The sequence below is a fragment of the Eurosta solidaginis genome, chromosome X (assembly GCF_040869045.1).
Source record: "Eurosta solidaginis isolate ZX-2024a chromosome X, ASM4086904v1, whole genome shotgun sequence".
Taxonomy (NCBI): domain Eukaryota; kingdom Metazoa; phylum Arthropoda; class Insecta; order Diptera; family Tephritidae; genus Eurosta; species Eurosta solidaginis.
This window is the reverse complement of record NC_090324.1, coordinates 166,642,708-166,664,298: the sequence shown is the minus strand read 5'-3', so window position 1 is coordinate 166,664,298 and position 21,591 is coordinate 166,642,708. Positions and strand designations below refer to the sequence as shown.

Sequence of the window (21,591 nt, the reverse complement as noted above, 5' to 3'; positions counted from 1 at the left end):
CAAGTTTCGTCGCTTTATCTGTCTTTGGTAATGAATTATCGCACTTTTTCGGTTTTACGAAATTTTCGATATCGAAAAAGTGTGCGTGGTTACAGTCCGATATCGTTCATTTTAAATAGCGATCTGAGATGAGTGCTCAGGAACCTACGTACCAAATTTCATCAAGTTACCTCAAAATTTACTCAAGTTATCGTGTTAACGGACGGACGGACGGACGGACGGACGGACATGGCTCAATCAAATTTTTTTTTGATCCTGATTATTTTGATATATGGAAGTCTATATCTATCTCGATTCCTTTATATATGTACAACCAACCGTTATCCAATCAAACTTAATATACTCTGTGAGCTCTGCTCAACTGAGTATAAAAAATTCGATTGAGCCATGTCCGTCCCTCCGTCCGTCCGTCTGTCCGTTAACACGATAACTTGAGTAAAATAAGAGGTATCTTGATGAAATTTGGTATGTAGGTTCCTGGGTACTCATCTCAGATTGCTATTTAAAATGAACGATATCGGACAATAACCACGCCCACTTTGTCGAGATCGAAAATTTCGAAAAATCGAAAAAGTGCGATAATTCATTACCAAATACGCATTAAGCGATGAAACTTGGTAGGTGAGTTGAGCTTATGACGCAGAATAGAAAACTAGTAAAATTTTGGACAATGGGCGTGGCACCGCCCACTTTTAAATGAAGGTAATTTAGCTGTAATTTGGCAGTCGTTGAAGATATCATGATGAAATTTGGCAGGAACGTTACTCTTATTACTTTATGTCTGCTTAATAAAAATTAGCAAAATCGAAGAACGACCACGCCCACTTTTTAAAAAAAAATTTTTTTTTAATTCAAATTTTAAAGAAAGCCAACATTCAACTCCAGTAATGATATGCTGCAACAAAATACAAAAATAAAAGAAAATTTCAAAATGGGTGTGGCTGCGCCCTTTTTCATTTAATTTGTCTAGGATGCTTTTAATGCCATAAGTCGAACAAAAATTAACCAATCCATGTGAAATTTGGTAGAGACTTAGCTCCGAGGACGATAACTGTTTTCTGTGGAAAAGGGCGAAATCGGTTGAAGCCACGCCCAGTTTTTATACACAGTCGATCGTCTGTCCTTCCGCTCGGCCGTTAACACGATAACTTGAGCAAAAATCGATATATCTTTACTAAACTCAGTTCACGTACTTATCTGAACTCACTTTGTATTGGTGTAAAAAATGGCCGAAATCCGACTATGACCACGCCCACTTTTTCGATATCGAAAATTACGAAAAATGGAAAAAACGCCATAATTATATACCAAATACAAAAAAGGAATGAAACATGGTAATTTTATTGGTCTATTGACGCAAAATATAACTTTAGAAAAAAACTTGGTAAAATGGGTGTGACACCTACCATATTAAGTAGAAGAAAATGAAAAAGTTGTGCAGGGCGAAATCAAAAGCCCTTGGAATCTTGGAAGGAATACTGTACGTAGCATTACATATATAAATAAATTAGCGGTACCCGACAGATGATGTTCTGGATCACCCTGGTCCACATTTTGGTAGATATCTCGAAAACGCCTTCACATTTACAACTAAGGGCCACTCCCTTTTAAAACCCTCATTAATACCTTTAATTTGATACCCATATCGTACAAACACATTCTAGAGTCACCCCTGGTCCACCTTCATGTCGATATCTCGAAAAGGCATCCACATATAGAACTAAGGCCCACTCCTTTTTAAAATACTCATTAACACCTTTCATTTGATACCCATATCGTATAAACAAATTCTAGAGTCACCCCTGGTCCACCTTCATGTCGATATCTCGAAAAGGCGTCCACCTACAGAACTAAGGCCCACGACTTTTTAAAATAATCATTAACACCTTTCATTTGATACCCATATCGTATAAACAAATTCTAGAGTCACCCCTGGTCCACCTTTATGTCGATATCTCGAAAAGGCATCCACCTATAGAACTAAGGCCCACTCCCTTTTAAAATACTCATTAACACCTTTCATTTGATACCCATATCGTATAAACAAATTCTAGATTCACCCCTGGTCCACCTTTATGTCGATATCTCGAAAAGGCGTCCACCTATAGAACTAAGGCCCACGCCCTTTTAAAATACTCATTAAAACCTTTCATTTGATACCCATATCGTACAAACAAATTCTAGAGTCACCCCTGGTCCACCTTTATGTCGATAACTCGAAAAGGCGTCCACCTATAGAACTAAGGCCCCCACTAAGGCCCACGCCCTCTTAAAATACTCATTAACACCTTTCATTTGATACTCATATCGTACAAACAAATTCTAGAGTCACCCCTGGTCCATCTTTATGGCGATATCTCGAAAAGGCGTACATCTATAGAACTTAGGCCCACGCTCTTTTAAAATTATCATTAACACATTTCAGTTGATACCCATATCGTACAAAGAAATTCTCGAGTCAGGCCTGGTCCACCTTTATGGCGATATCCCTAAATGGCGTCCATCTATAGATCTATGGCCCACTTCCTTTAAAAATACTCTTTAATACCTTCCATTTGATACACATGTCATACAAACACATTCCAGGGTTACCCTAGGTTCCTTTTACAACATGGTGATTTCCCTTACTTTGTCTCCACAGCTCTCAACTGAGTATGTAATGTTCGGTTACACCCGAACTTAGCCTTCCTTACTGGTTTAAAATACTCATTAACTCCTATCATTTGATACGCATATCGTACAAACAAATTCTAGAGTCACCCTTGGTCCACCTTTATAACGATATCCCGAAAAGGCGTCCACCTATAGAGCTAAGGCCCACTCCCTTTTAAAGTACTCATTAACACCTTTCATTTGATACCCATGTCGTATAAACAAATTCTAGATTCACCCCTGGTCCACCTTTATGTCGATATCTCGAAAAGGCGTCCACCTATAGAACTAAGGCCCACGCCCTTTTAAAATACTCATTAAAACCTTTCATTTGATACCCATATCGTACAAACAAATTCTAGAGTCACCCCTGGTCCACCTTTATGGCGATATCTCGAAAAGGCGTCCACCTATAGAACTAAGGCCCACGCCCTTTTAAAATATTCATTAACACCTTTCATTTGATACCCATATCGTACAAACAACACATTCCAGGGTTACCCTAGGTTCATTTTCCTACATGGCGATTTTCCCTTATTTTGTCTCCATAGCTCTCAACTGAGTATGTAATGTTCGGTTACACCCGAACTTAGCCTTCCTTACTTGTTTCTTTTTCATCGCTCTTTCTTGTATTTTCAATTCTTTGTTTAGTTTTCCTACTGTCGAATATAGGTCTACAGAAATCGTTTCATCGAATCACTTGAAACTGCAATGTTTTCTTTATTGTTGTATTTTTTATTTGTTCTTGTTTTTGGCGCCATTCCTTTAACTTCTTTTGCCGTCTTCAATTTTTCAACACAAAAGGTTAAAGTTTTCTTTATATGTTTGTGAATATAATATTTCACGAACATTTCACTCTTTCGAAAAAAGCTCTTAAAAAGTATATTTTACACAGATTGTTTAATTTTAAAAGCCTTCAAAATTTTAATTTATAATTTATTTTTTACTGAGCTTAATTTTGCATCCTCTCACTTGATTGACATTCGTATTTTTTATGCCTTTACGGAAAATGTGTTGCGGTTCTGCAATCATATTAGAAATGGAAAATGTTAACTGATTGGTAACGATATCTTCAAGCAACTTTGGGATGGCCGAAAACTTTGCAATTCCCCGATAGTTTTCTACAAACGAGGTAGTGATGGTGGTAGTAGCTTTTGTGAGGGGGTATGAGTAAAGATTATTTTCAAGCAGCAGGGAAAACTCCACGTTTTAGGAACAGATTGAATAAATCAGTTAGAGGCTGGTAAATGTGTTCAGCGCAGTTTTTAAGAAAACAAATGGGAATTAGGTCAGAGCCGTATTTGTAAGTTTCCTTCAAAGACGTTAAATATAAAAAAACTTTATCTGGAGATATAATTGCGTTAAATGAGTTTATTTGAAACGGATATTCATTTGAAAAATAAATGAATTTAGCTCAATAGTTGGATTTAAAAAATTGAGCAAAGACGTTAGCAATATCTTGATCGTCGCTAGACAAATCATCCTGGTATTTTAAAGCAGAGGTAAACCATTTAACTCTACTTTTGTATATACACTTATTGAAAATTAACAAAATCAGATTTTCGAATACGCCTACTTTTAAGAAAATCGATTTCGAAGTTTCAAAAATTTTAAATTTCTAAAAATTCAATACCCAGATACAATGATGCATGTTGATATGTCAGGTAACTTTGGGAGTAGGAATACAAATTTTGGAAAGTGGGCATGAAACCACCCATACTTAGAAAATAAAATTTTGCAAGCCGTAAATCAAAAGCCATTGAAGGTATCTTTGCCACTATAAATACACTTTATGAAAATTAGCAAAGTTAAAATGTTTTTCAGTCAATGGCACAAAAAATTTAACACCTTGGCGGTATATTACTAAATTATACTGATATTTCACATCAGTAATGATGTGGAAGAGCAAAGTGCGAAAATAGCAAAATTATTGAAAACAGCCGGTGCGCCGCCCCTTTTTATGCCATCACCCGATACTACTATTCATGTCACAAACTAACCATTTGAAATTTTCTGGTTTTTGTGATTCCCGTTGACTAGGTTGTGATGAACATCTTTTATTTAAGGTGTTTCGCTACGATTTAAGCGTCATCTGATATTTGTCTGATATGTCGTATACGGCCCATACTGTATTAAAGATCATCGTTTTTGAGTGTTTTGAGCGAAAATTGATGATTCGTTCTGTAGATGTCGGCATAGTCATATGGTATAGGAACCACTTTAACTTCAATTGGTGTCCTCGTTGTCTGATAATTGAGTCAACAAATGGCAATTTAAAGTCCTCTTGTTGTTGTTGTTGTAACGATAAAGACACTCCCCGAAGGCTTTGGTGGCTCGCCGGAGCCTCGTCTGTTAATGAAACAGGATTCGCCGCGGGTAGGTGATTTTGTCAATTGGGTGGGAGAAGCTATATATTGTGCTGGCAACCCCTTGAGATGGTTGCACTACACAACCCCTTCGAATCATTGAACACAAATCTGAAATTTAAAGTCCTCTTCGAGTTCCGTTGTGAAATTTATGGTTTTGTCAAAAGAATTTAGGACGTCGTGGGTTGTATATCTCGATTTCGTTTTTTCCTTCCTTGTGAGTTTTCTTGAATCCATAAATCCGTTGAAATAGTTCCGGGGTTGGGGTGAGCTTATTTCTTTCGAATTTTTACATCAAATCCATTTTGTACATTTTATGGGCTATGTTTTGTTTTTACCTTGAAGTCTGAATATGGGAACCTGACTGTGAATTCTATACATGGTGAATTCATTATTGTACATGTTTTTGTCATAGTAATTTATATTCATTGCAGCCGCCGTGGTGTAGTGGTAGCGTGCTCCGCCTACCACACCGAATATTAAGGGTTCATGCTCGAAGGTCGCCCCTCGGCAGTGATTTGGCAAACGCTCCGAGTTTATTTCTGCCATGAAAAGCTTCTCGGTGAAAACCTATTTTTTCGCAGATGCCGTTCAGAGTCAGCGTAAAAATGTAGGCCCCGTCCTACCAATTTGCAAGAAAAATTAAAAGTAGCAGGATAGAAATTTGGTTTCCTTGGCCCGATATTGAAATCCTAATGTTTTTAGTTTTGCTCAGAAAACGCCGCGTCCGCTTCATTGTATTCTATATTGCGTTATCTACAGCAGTATATTTATTTAATGATGTGTGTGTTTTCACAAGTTGTGAGAACTTTTTTGCGCCTCTTCTTGTTCCTCTTTTGCTGCGACTCATTCAACTAAATCCACACCATCCGCGAAATATTAAAATAATGGAAAACTTTTATTTTCGACTGGTTGCGCGAACTTGGACCTTTTGCCAACAGAGTTTTTATGTCTTGGTCAAAAAGAAATAATTTGCTACAACAAGTTGAGCTTCCAACAAATTTTGGGACTAATTTAGATATTCTGCACGTTGAAAAAAAGTTATAATAGGTTTAAGCTCAGATTTTTTGGTGTAGCTTGAAATTTATTTATAGTTCCTTTGATATCGTTAATGTTTCTTTTGAATTATATTTACCATTTTGTTGTTGTTTGCTTAGGGCCTGTATTTAAACTCCGCCTTTGTATTAAAAGTATTTGTCGACCTCGGAAAAAGGGATCTGGACAAATCAGTGCATCCCCTTCCTAAAGCACTGACTTACACCAACGCACAGGGAAGTAGATTTCTACTTAACTCAATTCTTAACCGCCAACGGATGTTTTATGAAATACCGTTACCAGTTTAAACTTGAAGACAATAACATATGCGCCCACAGCGGAGGCAAAACCATAGAGGACGTGTACTACGCCTTTTTGAATGCTCTTACGACTTCGGATGTAGATTGCGCAGGATCATATGCTCCAAAATATCGAAAAATGGAGGGAAGCGTGCGATGGCATCGCAGGCACAATAAGTGGTTAAGAAGTCTGGAAAGGCTGCGCCGCAGAAGAAGGGACTGGGTAATAAAACGAGCCGAAAGAGAAGCGGATGGCAAACCAGATGCATTTAAAGAAACGAGACGTCTTATCATATGCACGGATTGGAGGCAAGGCGTCTCCAACCGCCAAAATGACAACATCGGAGCGAACGATAATTACCCACGTATTTAGTCCATGCTGAGGCACGGATTGAAGACTAGGCTTCTTCAACCGTCCAAATAACAACTTCGCGGTGAATGAATATTACGTTTATAGTTAACCCATGCTTAGAGACCGATTGAAGACGAAGTCTCTTCAACCGTTGCAACCACGGTGTTATACTACTTCTAAAGAATACTTATGAAAAAAATAAATAAAAAATGTTAATTAAGATAAGAATACACAATATGTAAAAAAAATACCAATAACAAAAATAAAGAGAAAGAAAACAAAAAAAATTCAAGGTACTTCTCTCTACAGAAGCGTAAACAACTCGAGCTAAACCGTGGATTGGATACATGTTCTCTTCGTCTATGGTGCGTTAAACAGGCAGAAGATAACGTAAGTAAATACGCATAAACATTAATTTTTATTTACTGAAACATATATTGTACGTGTCAACACACACATGTATTTATGTAGTTAGCGAAGGCGGGAAGAACCTGGCATACTCGTACATGGGTTCTTTTCCCATCTTGTTCAACACACTGACTTTGTGGCTTTCTATGCTTGCTCCTCCTCAAAATTATTCAAATTTTATATACGAATGTATGTCTCATTTACTCCTAAAATAAATAAAATGTCTACAAAACATAAAAGGGGTTGATGACCCACACCCACTATATATTAAATAAAAAATATTTTTTTTGTAGGTATGAAATGCAAGTGATCCGTGTTTTAAATTTGGTTCAGTATTTACATATTTAAACCGAGAACAACTAAACATGCCGGTGTTATATTTTATTAATTTTTTTGTACACGAATTTATGTAAATTAAAGCTCTTGTCGTCACCTCTAAACCTTTTAGATTTAATTGAATTTTCACATATCTCTATATCACAATAAAGCGAACATTTTAAGCTACTAAGGCTTTCATTAACGGAAACTTTTTGCCGAAATACAAATAAGCCAAACCCTAGCGCATATATTATTTCAACTCACCATTAAGTTGATAACAAATACTACGTCCTGGTTGGAGTTCATTTTCCTCTGAAGAAGCATTAACGGATGATTCCTGAGCTTCAACAAATCCCTTGGATGCGCGTTTTTTTGAATTTGAGGTATACATTTTTCTAGTATTCTCCTTAACTCAGAATCGAGCTTATAAATCCGTTGTTATTGGCTTTGGAATGTAGAAAAGACTATTCATGCATGAGCACACGTATTATTTTGAAAATATTTCAAGTATTCATTTAACTTTGATACTGAACTGTATTTAATTGCAGAGGTACTTAGGTAGATTAAATATTGACAAGTTTTGAATACATCAGTCAAACTATATTGCGATATTTACGAGGTACAACGTTTTCCTTTGTTCAGGCCCTGAAAAAATTTCGAAACAACAAAACAGTAAATGTTTATTGTCTACATGAACACTCTTGTATTGATATTTTGCTTAAAACAACATTGATATATGTACATACAAGGTGATTCAAAACAGCATACATATTTCGTGGCATAGAGCAAACCAATTTTTTATGTTGATATCGATGACTGTAAAAATAAAGTGTTTGGACTTTTATAAATTAAAATTTCCAATGGTAAATTTTGAATCTAAAAAATAAAAATATACTTAATTGATGGCTTTCGTGAGGGATACACTTATGTTACTGACTTGATTTCTTGGTTGTCAAGATCTTTTCATTTTTTGTACCCAAATTTCCATTAAAGTAGAGACTCGAAACTTTTGAATCAGTTGTTCTTGTTGTTGGAGAACACTACTAAAAAGAGGAGATTTCTACCTTTAGCAGATGACATCGCGAACGTTTTAGCTGATACGAGCTGGCGTCGCACAGTGGCATTTTTGCTTGGTTTGGACGCGAAATAGGAAAAATTTTCAAGTCATATTTTTTTTAAATTTGAATGCAGTTTGTTTTTAAAATGTCCACAGTATATAACGGTTTTATCATTTCTTAAAATTATTGTCCTTCATTGAATAATATGCTGTCAAACTGTGAGTTGTTGATGTCGCGCTAAATAGTGCAATTTACAGAAGTGAAATAACGCGTGGTTTAAAATTAAATAAAACTTTGTGGTGAAACAAAAGCTAAAATATTTTTAAGCTATTGCATAGATTTTATCGTGGGCTTGGCGACTAAATCAAAAAAAAACCGTAACGGATATTTGTCAAAAAAGGTTCGAAAAGGTTCGGTGTTAGCAACAGGCCAAATACATAAAATTGGACCTCTATCATAAAGTTAAAGTTAAAGTTAAAGTTAGAGTTAAAGTTAAAGTTAAAGTTAAAGTTGAAGTTAAATTGGATGTTAAAGTTAAAGTTAAAATGAATGTTAAAGTGAAAGTTAAAGTTAAAGTTAAAGTTAAAGTTAAAGTGGATGTTAAAGTTAAAGTTAAAGTGAATGTTAAAGTGAAAGTTAAAGTTAAAGTGAAAGTTAAAGTTAAAGTTTTTAAATAAAAACGAGCTCTAGGCCAAATAATTGTATATTCTTAATAAAACACAGTACGTGAATTTTTGATATACAATTATATTATTTAATTTGTCGATATTTCGACTTCAGTCTGAAGTCATCATCAGGACTAGGTACGAAAAAAACAAACATACATATTAAAATTATAAAAATACACATTTGCACAAGTACAGAACTTACATTGTTTAATGCAATATGTCGACTAGTGTAACAAAAATATAAGTTTACGAACAGTGCAAAGCAAATAACAATAAAATGTAAATAACACAAAGCCGTTATCATAAACAAAAATTGAACATAAGCAGAAAGTTATCTAATGAGTACCGAGCGCCGCTCAAGTTATATCAGCTGCAGCCTGCAGGTGAACTCTTTGGTAAACAGTGGGAGATGCTCTTATCTATTATTGTTGTTGTTGTTGATCAGCTGCCTAAAGGCAGAGGCAATACCAGTTGTATCAGATTTGAAGTTCATGCGTTTGTCGCTGGGTGTGCTTATGATGTGCAGCATCTCTAATATGTAGCGTTTGTTGTAATTCCTCTCTTGCTGTAGAATTTCTACATTTTCTAAATTGGGAGAGTGTCCAGTTTCTCTGCAATGCTGTGTTAGCGCCGTTTTGCCATCATTAGGGTTGTTGCGATTTTTAATATTCGTTTTATGCCCGGAAATCCTCGTTTTTAGTTTCGATTTAGTAGTCCCCACATATACTTTGTCGCACACGTGGGACCCGTCACCATTACATAGAATTTTATATATCAAGTCCGATTTCTCATATTTATCTATTCTGCTTTTGATATTACTGAAAATTTGTCGCAACGTATTATTGTAGGTAAAGACTAAATTACATTTCTCTTTGTCATAAATATTTGAACATTTCATTCTGTTAGACAGGCCTGACACATATGTAGTCGATTTATATATTTTATTATTTTCGGCATTTTTCCTCGCAGTGGGTTTCTTATAATAATCTCTTATAAAGTTTTTTATTTTGCGTGTGGGAAATTCATTATTTTGTAGAACATTTATTATTATTTTAATGTTTTCTTTATGATAAACTTCATCGCTGATGGAGAGAACTCTGTTGATAAAATTTCTGGCCGTATTGACTATTGTAGATTTGTCATGTTTAGAATTAAAGTTAATTAATCTACCTGACGCGGTAGGTTTTTTATACTAATCAAAACATAATTGGTTATTCTTTTTTATAACAAGAGTATCGAGAAACGGTAGTTTTCCATCCTTCTCCACCTCAATTGTAAATTTAATACTCCTGTTGTATCCATTTAGAATATTTAGCAATTCTTCCACCGTATCAGTTTTTACAATTGCGAAAAGGTCATCGACGTATCTGGTAAGCAAACGTGGCTTATAAGGGGAGTCATCTTCAAATTTCTCCAGTAATTCTTCCATTACAATGTCTGCTATGACGGGGGATGTTGGGGAACCCATGGGCATACCGCAACGTTGCTCATAAATTTTATTGTTTAATTTAAAATATCTATTATCTCTAATGCAGAAACGAACTACTTCTAGAAAACGTTCTTTTGTGAGTGTGGTGCGGTTCTTTATCTGGTTCCACTTGGATGCTATAATTTCTAAGGCATGATCTACGGGAATGCTGGGAAAAAGTGAGATGACATCAAATGACACGAGACTCTCATCATCATATATGTATGTATCTTTTATTTTGTTTTTAAATTCAATTGAGTCTTTTACGTTATATTTGGACGATTATATGGTTATGTTTGTGAGAATATTAACCACATACCTGCATAAATTGTACGAAGGGGAGTTGACAGACGAACAAATAGGTCTCAATGGGATATCTGCTTTATGACTTTTGGGCAGACCATATAATCTAGGCGCATTGGACGATTTGCTTATTAGTTTATATTTCTCTTTTAAATCTATAACTTTGTTTTTAAACAATTTTTCTACAATCTCGTTATTTTTGTCTTGTAATTTATTAGTGGGATCTCGTTTCAATACCCGGTATGCCGAAATGTCATTTACCAAAAGTTGTAACTTCTTTTCATAGTCCGACTTATCCATTAAGATGGTAACATTACCCTTATCTGCATTCAGAACCAATAAGTCTTTGTTGTTTTTTAGAAAGGTTTTGGCCGAGTGTAGGGTATCTAAAAGAAATTTGTCGGCGCGTTATTTTTGGTTTTCTTAAGATGATCCCGTATTAGTGTTGTTAAATTATTCCTCTCAATCTCTTTATCTTTGATTGTTTAAATGCAGTCTTCTCCTTCTGCTATCACTTTGAATAAAGGGAACCCACTATTTGTTATTGGCAAAGAGTATTTTGGACCTAAAGAGAGGAGCCACTGAATATCTGCAGGGATCTCGGTTTTCGTAGTATTATGAAACCAATGGGGTATATTTTTAATGTTAAGAGATTGCCTATGTATGCTTTTCAGTTTCTCGAATTTTTTTGTGTGTGTTTTCCTAATTGTTGTTGTAAGGTTGTTAATTAGGAGTTTATCGCTTTCAGAAACGCGATAGAATCTTCTGCATCACGAGTTTGGTTTATTTTGTTGGTAATGTGCTTACCTTTCTTTCATTTTGTTTCTTATGTTCATATTTAATTTTTATGATGAGGTTCAAGAGTTTACATTCCACCGTTTCTATAAATTTTGTGAGAGCCTTATTGATGTTGTTGGGCAAATGCTTGTTGTTGGTGTTGCAGTTTAGTACGTACAAAATATTTTTGGTGGCGTTGTTTATGAATTTGGGTGTTATGCCACTTTTTCTGCAACTTACCAGAAACTTAATCGACTGTGCCAACTTAGCCAGCTGTTTTGTGCTTTGTTGGTATCGATTTGTGAACTTCTTGATCTCTATACCATACTTGCTTTTCATATGCCTGTAGGTGTTTTTGTTGGTGCGGTGTGCTCTCCGTTCCATAATTATTTTTGTTGGTTACGGCCTTTGAATTATAACTTTTTAAACAAAAACGAGCTCTAGGCCAAATAATTATATATTCTTAATAAAACACAGTACGTGAATTTTTGATATACAATTATATTATTTAATTTGTCGATATTTCGACTTCAGTCTGAAGTCATCATCAGGACTAGGTACGAAAAGAACAAACATACATATTAAAATCATAAAAATACACATTTGCACAAGTACAGAACTTACATTGTTGAATGCAATATGTCGACTAGTGTAACAAAAATATAAGTTTACGAACAGTGCAAAGCAAATAACAATAAAATGTTAATAACACAAAGCCGTTATCATAAACAAAAATTGAACATAAGCAGAAAGTTATCTAATGAGTAGTGTGCGCCGCTCAAGTGATATCAGCTGCAGCCTGCAGGTGAACTCTTTGGTAAACAGTGGGAGATGCTCTTATCTATTATTGTTGTTGTTGTTGATCAGCTGCCTAAAGGCAGAGGCAATACCAATTGTATCAGATTTGAAGTTCATGCGTTTGTCGCTGGGTGTGTTTATGATGTGCAGCATCTCTAATATGTAGCGTTTGTTGTAATTCCTCTCTTGCTGTAGAATTTCTACATTTTCTAAATTGGGAGAGTGTCCAGTTTCTCTGCAATGATGTGTTAGCGCCGTTTTGCCATCATTAGGGTTGTTGCGATTTTTAATATTCGTTTTATGCCCGGAAATCCTCGTTTTTAGTTTCGATTTAGTAGTCCCCACATATACTTTGTCGCACACGTGGGACCCGTCACCATTACATAGAATTTTATATATCAAGTCCGATTTCTCATATTTATCTATTCTGCTTTTGATATTACTGAAAATTTGTCGCAACGTATTATTGTAGGTAAAGACTAAATTACATTTCTCTTTGTCATAAATATTTGAACATTTCATTCTGTTAGACAGGCCTGACACATATGTAGTCGATTTATTATGCAACTCCTGACGAAGCTGAAAGTGATGAGCAAGAAATACAAAAACATGAAATACAAAAACGCGGACCTGGACGACCAGCATATGTTTACACAGGTCAACGAGGCAGGCCAAAGAAACAGTATCAAACACTTAATAACATAAATGGTTTAGAAGACAACAGGCGCTGGCATGCTTATTTTTAAATGTAAAACCTACGCAGTTAATGCATATCAAAGCATGCAAAACTGCAGCAGAAGCATGGCAAAAGTTACGCCAAATTCATATGCCAGTCGGTCCTGTTAGAAAAGTTCAGCTGTACCAGAAACTATTACGTTTAAACATGCATCAAGATGATAATGTATCAAAGTATGTACACTCATTTGTTGAGACGATCGACAAGCTTGCGGAGCTAGACATACATGTAAACGACGAATTAAAAGTTATTATGTTGTTGTCAAGTCTTCCCAATTCGTGGGAAAACTTTGTTGTTGCTGTTGAGACACGCGACAGTTTGCCGACGTTCGATGCCATTAGGTCGAAAATTCTAGAAGAAGGTGTAAGAAGACAAGAGCGAGACGAACGAGAGGGCACGCAAGCAGTATATGTATGTGCAAATAAAACTAAAAATACAAGCATTGCACCAAAGCATACAAACACGGATAACACAAACAACGATAAGCAAAGTGAGGTGAATTCAAAGGCGACAAAGAAACCGAAGAAATCTCAATTTAAGGGGAAATGCTTCGTTTTTCAACAAACAGGTCATCGGGCTAATGATTGCCGAAATAAAAGAAAGAACATTCAAACAAAAGAAGAAGCGCTAGAAACGTCAAATTGTTTGATGTATTGTAGTAGCTATTATATGCAAAAGAAAAATATTTGGTGCATAGACAGTGGTGCTACGTCACATATGTGTTGTGATAGAAGTGCGTTTGTTTCTTTTATTGCCAATGAAATTAAAGTAATGTTGGCAGCAGATAAATTTGTTGATTCGCCCGGTATAGGTACTGTAGTGTTACAAAATAGTAATAAAAAAATAACCCTTCAAAATGTTTTGTATGTGCCATCGTTGCGTATGAATTTTTTGTCTGTGATTAAAGCAGCAGAATTTGGTAATTTCACGACGTTTGAAAAACAATTGGCCACAGTGAGAGATAAAAAGAATGCAATAGTATTGCAAGCAAAACAAACAAATAACTTGTATTTGTACACTGAAAACAAAATAGCTAGTGTAAGTATGTTAAGTGTTGATTCAATGACAACGATGTGGCATAATAGGTATGGACATTTGAATTTTCAAAGCCTAAAAAAACTTTGTGAGAAAGGTCTGGTTTGTGGTATAAAATTAAAAAATATGCCGAGGCAGGTAAATTGCGATACATGCAATAAACCGAAAATTTGTGCATTGCCATTTACACGAAAAGTTGAACGTTCAACAAAGAAAGTGCTTGAACTCATACACACAGATGTGTGTGGGCCTATGAATATAAAATCATTGGGTGGCAATCGCTATTTTGTCATATTCATAGACGATTTTTCTCGAAAAATATCTGTATATTTTGTGAAGGCCAAAAATGAAGTTTTTGAAAAATTCAAAGAATTTAAAAGCTATGTTGAATGTCAAATGGACTGTAAAATTAAGACTGTGCGAAGCGATAACGGCACAGAATATGTTAATGGTGATTTTGAAAATTATTTAAAAAAATGTGGCATAAAAAGAGAATTGACTGTACCGTATACACCTCAACAAAACGGTGTAGCGGAGCGAGCAAATAGAACCATAATTGAAATGGCGAAAAGTTTATTGATTCATGCGAACCTTGAAGAGTTTTTGTGGGCTGAAGCAGTACAAACTGCAGTGTATTTGCGCAATAGATGTCCTACTCAAATACTAAATCAAGTTACTCCATTTGAAATATGGAAAAAGCGTAAACCTTCAGTGAAACATCTCCGTATTTGCGGGTCAAGAGCATATGCAGTTAATAAAACAAGTAAGAAGAAATTTGAAGCAAAAGGCCATGAGTATATATTTGTCGGATATTCAAAAACAGCAAAAGCATATCGCTTATATGACAGGCAAAAACGTGCTATTATAGAGCGGCGTGATGTTAAATTTGTAGAAGGCGATTTTTGTAAGAGTACTACGTCAGAAAGTGACTTGTCAGATATAAATGATGATTTTCCGACAAACATTATACGTCTGGAATCTACTGAAATTAAAGAAAATGAACAATTAGCAGATGAAGTAGGCGAGTATGTAATAAAAAGTGACTCCGGCGAAGAAGAAGAGTATGCAACTCCTGACGAAGCTGAAAGTGATGAGCAAGAAATACAAAAACATGAAATACAAAAACGCGGACCTGGACGACCAGCATATGTTTATACAGGTCAACGAGGCAGGCCAAAGTAACAGTATCAAACACTTAATAACATAAATGGTTTAGAAGACAGCGAGACACCAGAAACTCCTGAAGAAGCATTAAATGGTCAATATGCTGATGAATGGCGAAGTTCCATGCAATCATGACGCGCTTATAGCAAACAATACGTGGAATATGGTTGATTTGCCAAAGGGACAAAAAGTCATAGGGTCGAAATGGGTTTTTCGAATAAAAAGAGACGAGGTTAAGGTTAGTTGCTAAAGGTTGTGGGCAACAACTGGGAGTCAATTACTGGGAGACATTCTCTCCAGTAATTCGGTATGAAACTATACGCATGCTTTTTGCGATAGCTGCGGAAAAACAGATGTTTATGCACCAGGTGGACATATCTAATGCGTATCTAAATGGAAAGCTATACGAAAATGTTTATATGAAATAACCAAAGGGTTTCATTAGCAAAGAGTATCCTAACAAAGTTTTGAAACTTCAGAAAGCGATTTATGGATTAAAGCAGTCCGGCCGTGTATGGAATAGTACTTTGGATGCAGTTTTAAACGACATTGGCTTCAAAAAATACAAATATGAACCGTGTTTATATGTGAGAAAAGACAAACAGCTGTTTTGTTACATAGCAGTCTACGTGGATGATTTACTTATAGTTTGTTCCAGTGAGATCGAAATATCAGTAATTAAAATGAAGATAGCGTCGAAATTTCAAATGCATGATGGCGGTTCTGTAAGGTATTTTCTTGGCTTAGAAATTCAGCGACAAGGGGAAATAGGTACAATTTCTCTAAATCAGAAGAAGTACATTAAATCTGTGCTTGAAACATACGGAATGCAGGAGTGTAGAGAAGTTGCAACACCACTTGATCCAGGTTTTCAAGTTGGATGCAGAGACGAGAAATGTGTTAAGGTAAATGTCACTGAATACCAATCTTTAATAGGTTCTCTGATGTATTTAGCAGTCTTGAGTCGCCCAGATATTTTACACGCTGTTAGTAAGCTTTCTAGGCGTAATACTGATCCACATAAAGAACACGAAACAGCGGCTAAACACGTATTGCGTTATCTTTCGGCTACAATGAATTTAAGTATTGTATATCGTAAGACTGGTGAATATGTGAAAGGGTTCGCTGACGCAGATTGGGCTAACGATCCATACGACAGAAAGTCATATTCGGGTTATGCGTTCTATTTGGGAAGCAGTGCATTTTCATGGGCTTCAACAAAACAAAATGTGACAGCTTTAAGCAGCACTGAAGCCGAGTATGTGGCTTTAGCAACAGCAACGAAGGAAGCGGTTTTCATCCAAAGATTATTAAATGAAATAGGTTGGTCGAATACAGCTCCAATGGTTCTCTATGGTGACAATGTCAGTGCGCAGCATATAGCACGTAATCCAGTTCATCATAAACGGACCAAACACATAGATATTAAGTACCATTTCATTCGTGAAAAAGTAGAAAATTATGAAATTTATTTAAAGTATATTTCTACCAATGAAAATGTTGCCGATATTTTAACCAAATGTTTGAACAAGAAAAAACATTGTCATTTTGTAAATTTGCTTGGGTTAAAATAAATTAAATTTAGTTTTTTGAAACAAATATTTAACCTTAAGAAGAAGTGTTCAAATAATAAGATTAATATTTGTCCTGTGTGGCAACATTGCATATAAAATGTCAATTTGAGTTTTACACCACAGTAGCTGTGGTACGCAACATTCATTACTTTGTACATATTGAAGTTATCAGTTTGAATTAAACCTTTTGTACATTCACTTGCGCGTTTTATTTAAGAGCTTACTACTGATTCTCTGTAACATATGTATGTATCTTTTATTTTGTTTTTAAATTCAATTGAGTCTTTTACGTTATATTTGGACGATTTGGTTATGTTTGTGAGAATATTAACCACATACCTGCATAAATTGTACGAAGGGGAGTTGACAGACGAACAAATAGGTCGCAATGGGATATCTGCTTTACGAATTTTGGGCAGGCCATATAATCTAGGCGCATTGGACGTTTTGCTTATTAGTTTATATTTCTCTTTTAAATCTATAACTATGTTTTTAAACAATTTGTCTACAATCTCGTTTTACAAGACAAAAATAACGAGATTGTAGGAAAATTGTTTAAAAACAAAGTTATAGATTTAAAAGAGAAATATAAACTAATAAGCAAAACGTCCAATGCGCCTAGATTATATGGCCTGCCCAAAATTCATAAAGCAGATATCCCATTGAGACCTATTTGTTCGTCTGTCAACTCCCCTTCGTGCAATTTATGCAGGTATGTGGTTAATATTCTCACAAACATAACCAAGTCGTCCAAATATAACGTAAAAGACTCAATTGAATTTAAAAACAAAATAAAAGATACATACATATATGATGATGAGAGTCTCGTGTCATTTGATGTTATCTCACTTTTTCCCAGCATTCCCGTAGATCATGCCTTAGAAATTATAGCATCCAAGTGGAACCAGATAAAGAACCACACCACACTCACAAAAGAACTTTTTCTAGAAGTAGTTCGTTTCTGCATTAGAGATAATAGATATTTTAAATTAAACAATAAAATTTATGAGCAACGTTGCGGTATGCCCATGGGTTCCCCAGCATCCCCCGTCATAGCAGACATTGTAATGGAAGAATTACTGGAGAAATTTGAAGATGACTCCCCTTATAAGCCACGTTTGCTTACCAAATACGTCGATGACCTTTTCGCAATTGTAAAAACTGATACGGTGGAAGAATTGCTAAATATTCTAAATGGATACAACAGGAGTATTAAATTTACAATTGAGGGGGGGAAGGATGGAAAACTACCGTTTCTCGATACTCTTGTCAGGTCTGCGTCAGGTAGATTAATTAACTTTAATTCTAAACATGACAAATCTACAATAGTCAATACGGCCAGAAATTTTATCCACAGAGTTCTCTCCATCAGCGATGAAGTTTATCATAAAGAAAACATTAAAATAATAATAAATGTTCTAGAAAATAATGAATTTCCAACACGCAAAATAAAAAACCTTATAAGAGATTATTATAAGAAACCCACTGCGAGGAAAAATGCCGAAAATAATAAAATATATAAATCGACTACATATGTGTCAGGCCTGTCTAACAGAATGAAATATTCAAATATTTATGACAAAGAGAAATGTAATTTAGTCTTTACCTACAATAATACGTTGCGACAAATTTTCAGTAATACCAAAAGCAGAATAGATAAATATGAGAAATCGGACTTGATATATAAAATTCTAGGTAATGGTGACGGGTCCCACGTATGCGACAAATTATATGTGGGGACTACTAAATCGAAACTAAAAACGAGGATTTCCGGGCATAAAACGAATATTAAAAATCGCAACAACCCTAATGATGGCAAAACGGCGCTAACACAGCATTGCAGAGAAACTGGACACTCTCCCAATTTAGAAAATGTAGAAATTCTACAGCAAGAGAGGAATTACAACAAACGCTACATATTAGAGATGCTGCACATCATAAACACACCCAGCGACAAACGCATGAACTTCAAATCTGATACAATTGGTATTGCCTCTGCCTTTAGGCAGCTGATCAACAACAACAACAATAATAGATAAGTGCATCTCCCATTGTTTACCAAAGAGTTCACCTGCAGGCTGCAGCTGATATCACTTGAGCGGCGCTCACTACTCATTAGATAACTTTCTGCTTATGTTCAATTTTGGTTTATGATAATGGCTTTGTGTTATTTACTTTTTATTGTTATTTGCTTTGCACTGTTCGTAAACTTATATTTTTGTTACACTAGTCGACATATTGCATTCAACAATGTAAGTTCTGTACTTGTCCAATTTTTGTATTTTTATGATTTTAATATGTATGTTTTTTCTTTTCGTACCTAGTCCTGATGATGACTTCAGACTGAAGTCGAAATATCGACAAATTAAATAATATAATTGTATATCAAAAATTCACGTACTGTGTTTTATTAAGAATATACAATTATTTGGCCTAGAGCTCGTTTTTATTTAAAAAGTTATAATTCAAAGGCCGTAAACAACAAAAATAGTTAAAGTTAAAGTTAAAATTAAAGTTAAAGTTAAAGTTAAAATTAAAGTTAAAGTTAAAGTTAAAGTTAAAGTGAATGTTAAAGTGAAAGTTAAAGTTAAAGTTTAAGTTAAAGTTAAAGTTACAGTTAAAGTTAAAGTTAAAGTTAAAGTGAAAGTTAAAGTTAAAGTTAAAGCTAAAGTTAAAGTTAAAGTTAAAGTTAAAGTGAAAGTTAAAGTTAAAGTTAAGGTTAAAGTTAAAGTTAAAGTGAATGTTAAAGTGGAAGTTAAAGTTAAAGTTAAAGTTTAAGTTAAAGTTAAAGTTAAAGTGAAAGTTAAAGTTAAAGTTAAAGTTATAGTTAAAGTGAAAGTGAAAGTGAAAGTTAAAGTTAAAGTTAAAGTGGGGGGGGGGGGGGGGGGGGGGGTAAGGAATACAAACATATATACTTGGTTTGAATGAAATATATTCATTTTTCAGTTAGTTATTAATTTTTCGCGTCTAAATCATGCAAAAATGCCACTGTGCGTCGTCAGCAGGAAAAAAACTTGAATATTTTACTGTGCTTTGAAGTTACATATAAGTATTTTATAATGAACTATTTTTACGCACACATTTTTTCAGTTTTTTAAATGTCGGAATATGGTTTCGAATTACTTACTGAAAAAAGGCAAAAAATATACATATTTTTTCCTATTTTACAGCTCCAATATCTGATTTTCCAAGAATATACAAACAATTAATATTATGATCGTACTAACGCAATAGCCTTCATTTTCTTGTTTTAATGTTGTATTGACCTCCGACATATGTACATATTGTGACGAATATTACTATCACTAGTAATAAACTCCCAACACAAAAACATTGAAGCGAGCCACACTGTGTTCACAAACACATCAATCATCATTTACAGCCGAAGAGTTGCTACACATACACACGCATATGATTAAGAGAAACGCATAAACTACAAATATACATGTATATAGCTAATTACAAGTAGGAGATATGTACAGCAGTTCGAAACGTCTAGACGGCATCGGCAAATTAGAAAGGCACGCTTTCATGAATAGTACAATACAGCTTTTCGAATTAAAAAAATACATTTTGTTTTTAAATTAAATTAACTGATATGAAAGGGGTGAAAGAATTACTACTCATAGAACAAAGGAGTGAAACTACAATTAGCTAAAACCAAAGAGAATTTTTTAGACGAAACTAGTGTTGCTTTTTCGGGCATTTAGTTGGTTAAAATATTACAAAAGGTGTAATTATAGTTATAACAGTTCCTTACCCGATTATAGCACGAAAAAGCTGTATTAGATTGAAGATAAAACATACCCAATTTTAATTACGAGTAATTAGCAGCAAATCCACGGCCATAAAAGCTCATAATTTAACAACGCATGTGTGCTGAACTACCGGTTGCGAAGAGACCTAAAATGATCCCGGAAGAGTCCCAAGATGATACTAAAATTCCAGGACAGATCCCGAAAATCATCCAGAAATCAACCAGGAGAGGTCCCAAAATGATTCAGAAATAGTCCCGAAAATGTCCCGAAATTACCCTTATGGGTTCCCGTACAGATCCCGAAAACCATCCAGAAATGATACCGAAAGGGTCTCCAAATGATCCCGAATTAATTGAGAAAAAGTCCCGAAATGACCCCGACGGGATCCCGGACGGATCCCTAAAACCATCCAGAAATGATGCCCTGAAATTAAACCGACGGTATCCCGAAAACCATCCAGAAATGATGCCGGAAAGGACCCCAAAAAATCCCGAAAAAGTCCCAAATGACCCCGAAGGGATCCCGGACGGATACCGAAAACCATCCAGAAATGATGCCGATAGGTACCCCAAATGATCCCGAAAAAGTCCCGAAATGACCCCGGCGGGATCCCGGACGGATACCGAAAACCATCCAGAAATGATGCCAGTAGGTACCCCAAATGATCCCGAAAAAGTCCCGAAATGATTGCGACGGGATCCCGGACGGATACCAAAAACCATCCAGATGTGATCCCGGTAGGTACCCCAAATGATCCGGAAATAGTCCCGAAATTACCCCGTCGAGAGTTCCGACGGATCCAGGAAACTATGTAGAAATGAT

The 21,591-nt window shown here is 35.3% G+C and overlaps 1 long non-coding RNA gene across 1 annotated transcript in view; it reads right to left on the bottom strand.

Moving 5' to 3' along the window:
• Nucleotides 1-7,700: 7,700 nt before the first annotated feature.
• LOC137234181 (uncharacterized) overlaps nt 7,701-21,591 on the bottom strand; it is a 771,296-nt gene continuing 757,405 nt past the window's right edge. Inside the window, exon 3 of the long non-coding RNA XR_010947721.1 lies at nt 7,701-8,075. This is a non-coding gene — a long non-coding RNA (uncharacterized lncRNA). The remainder of the gene's footprint in view (nt 8,076-21,591) is intronic.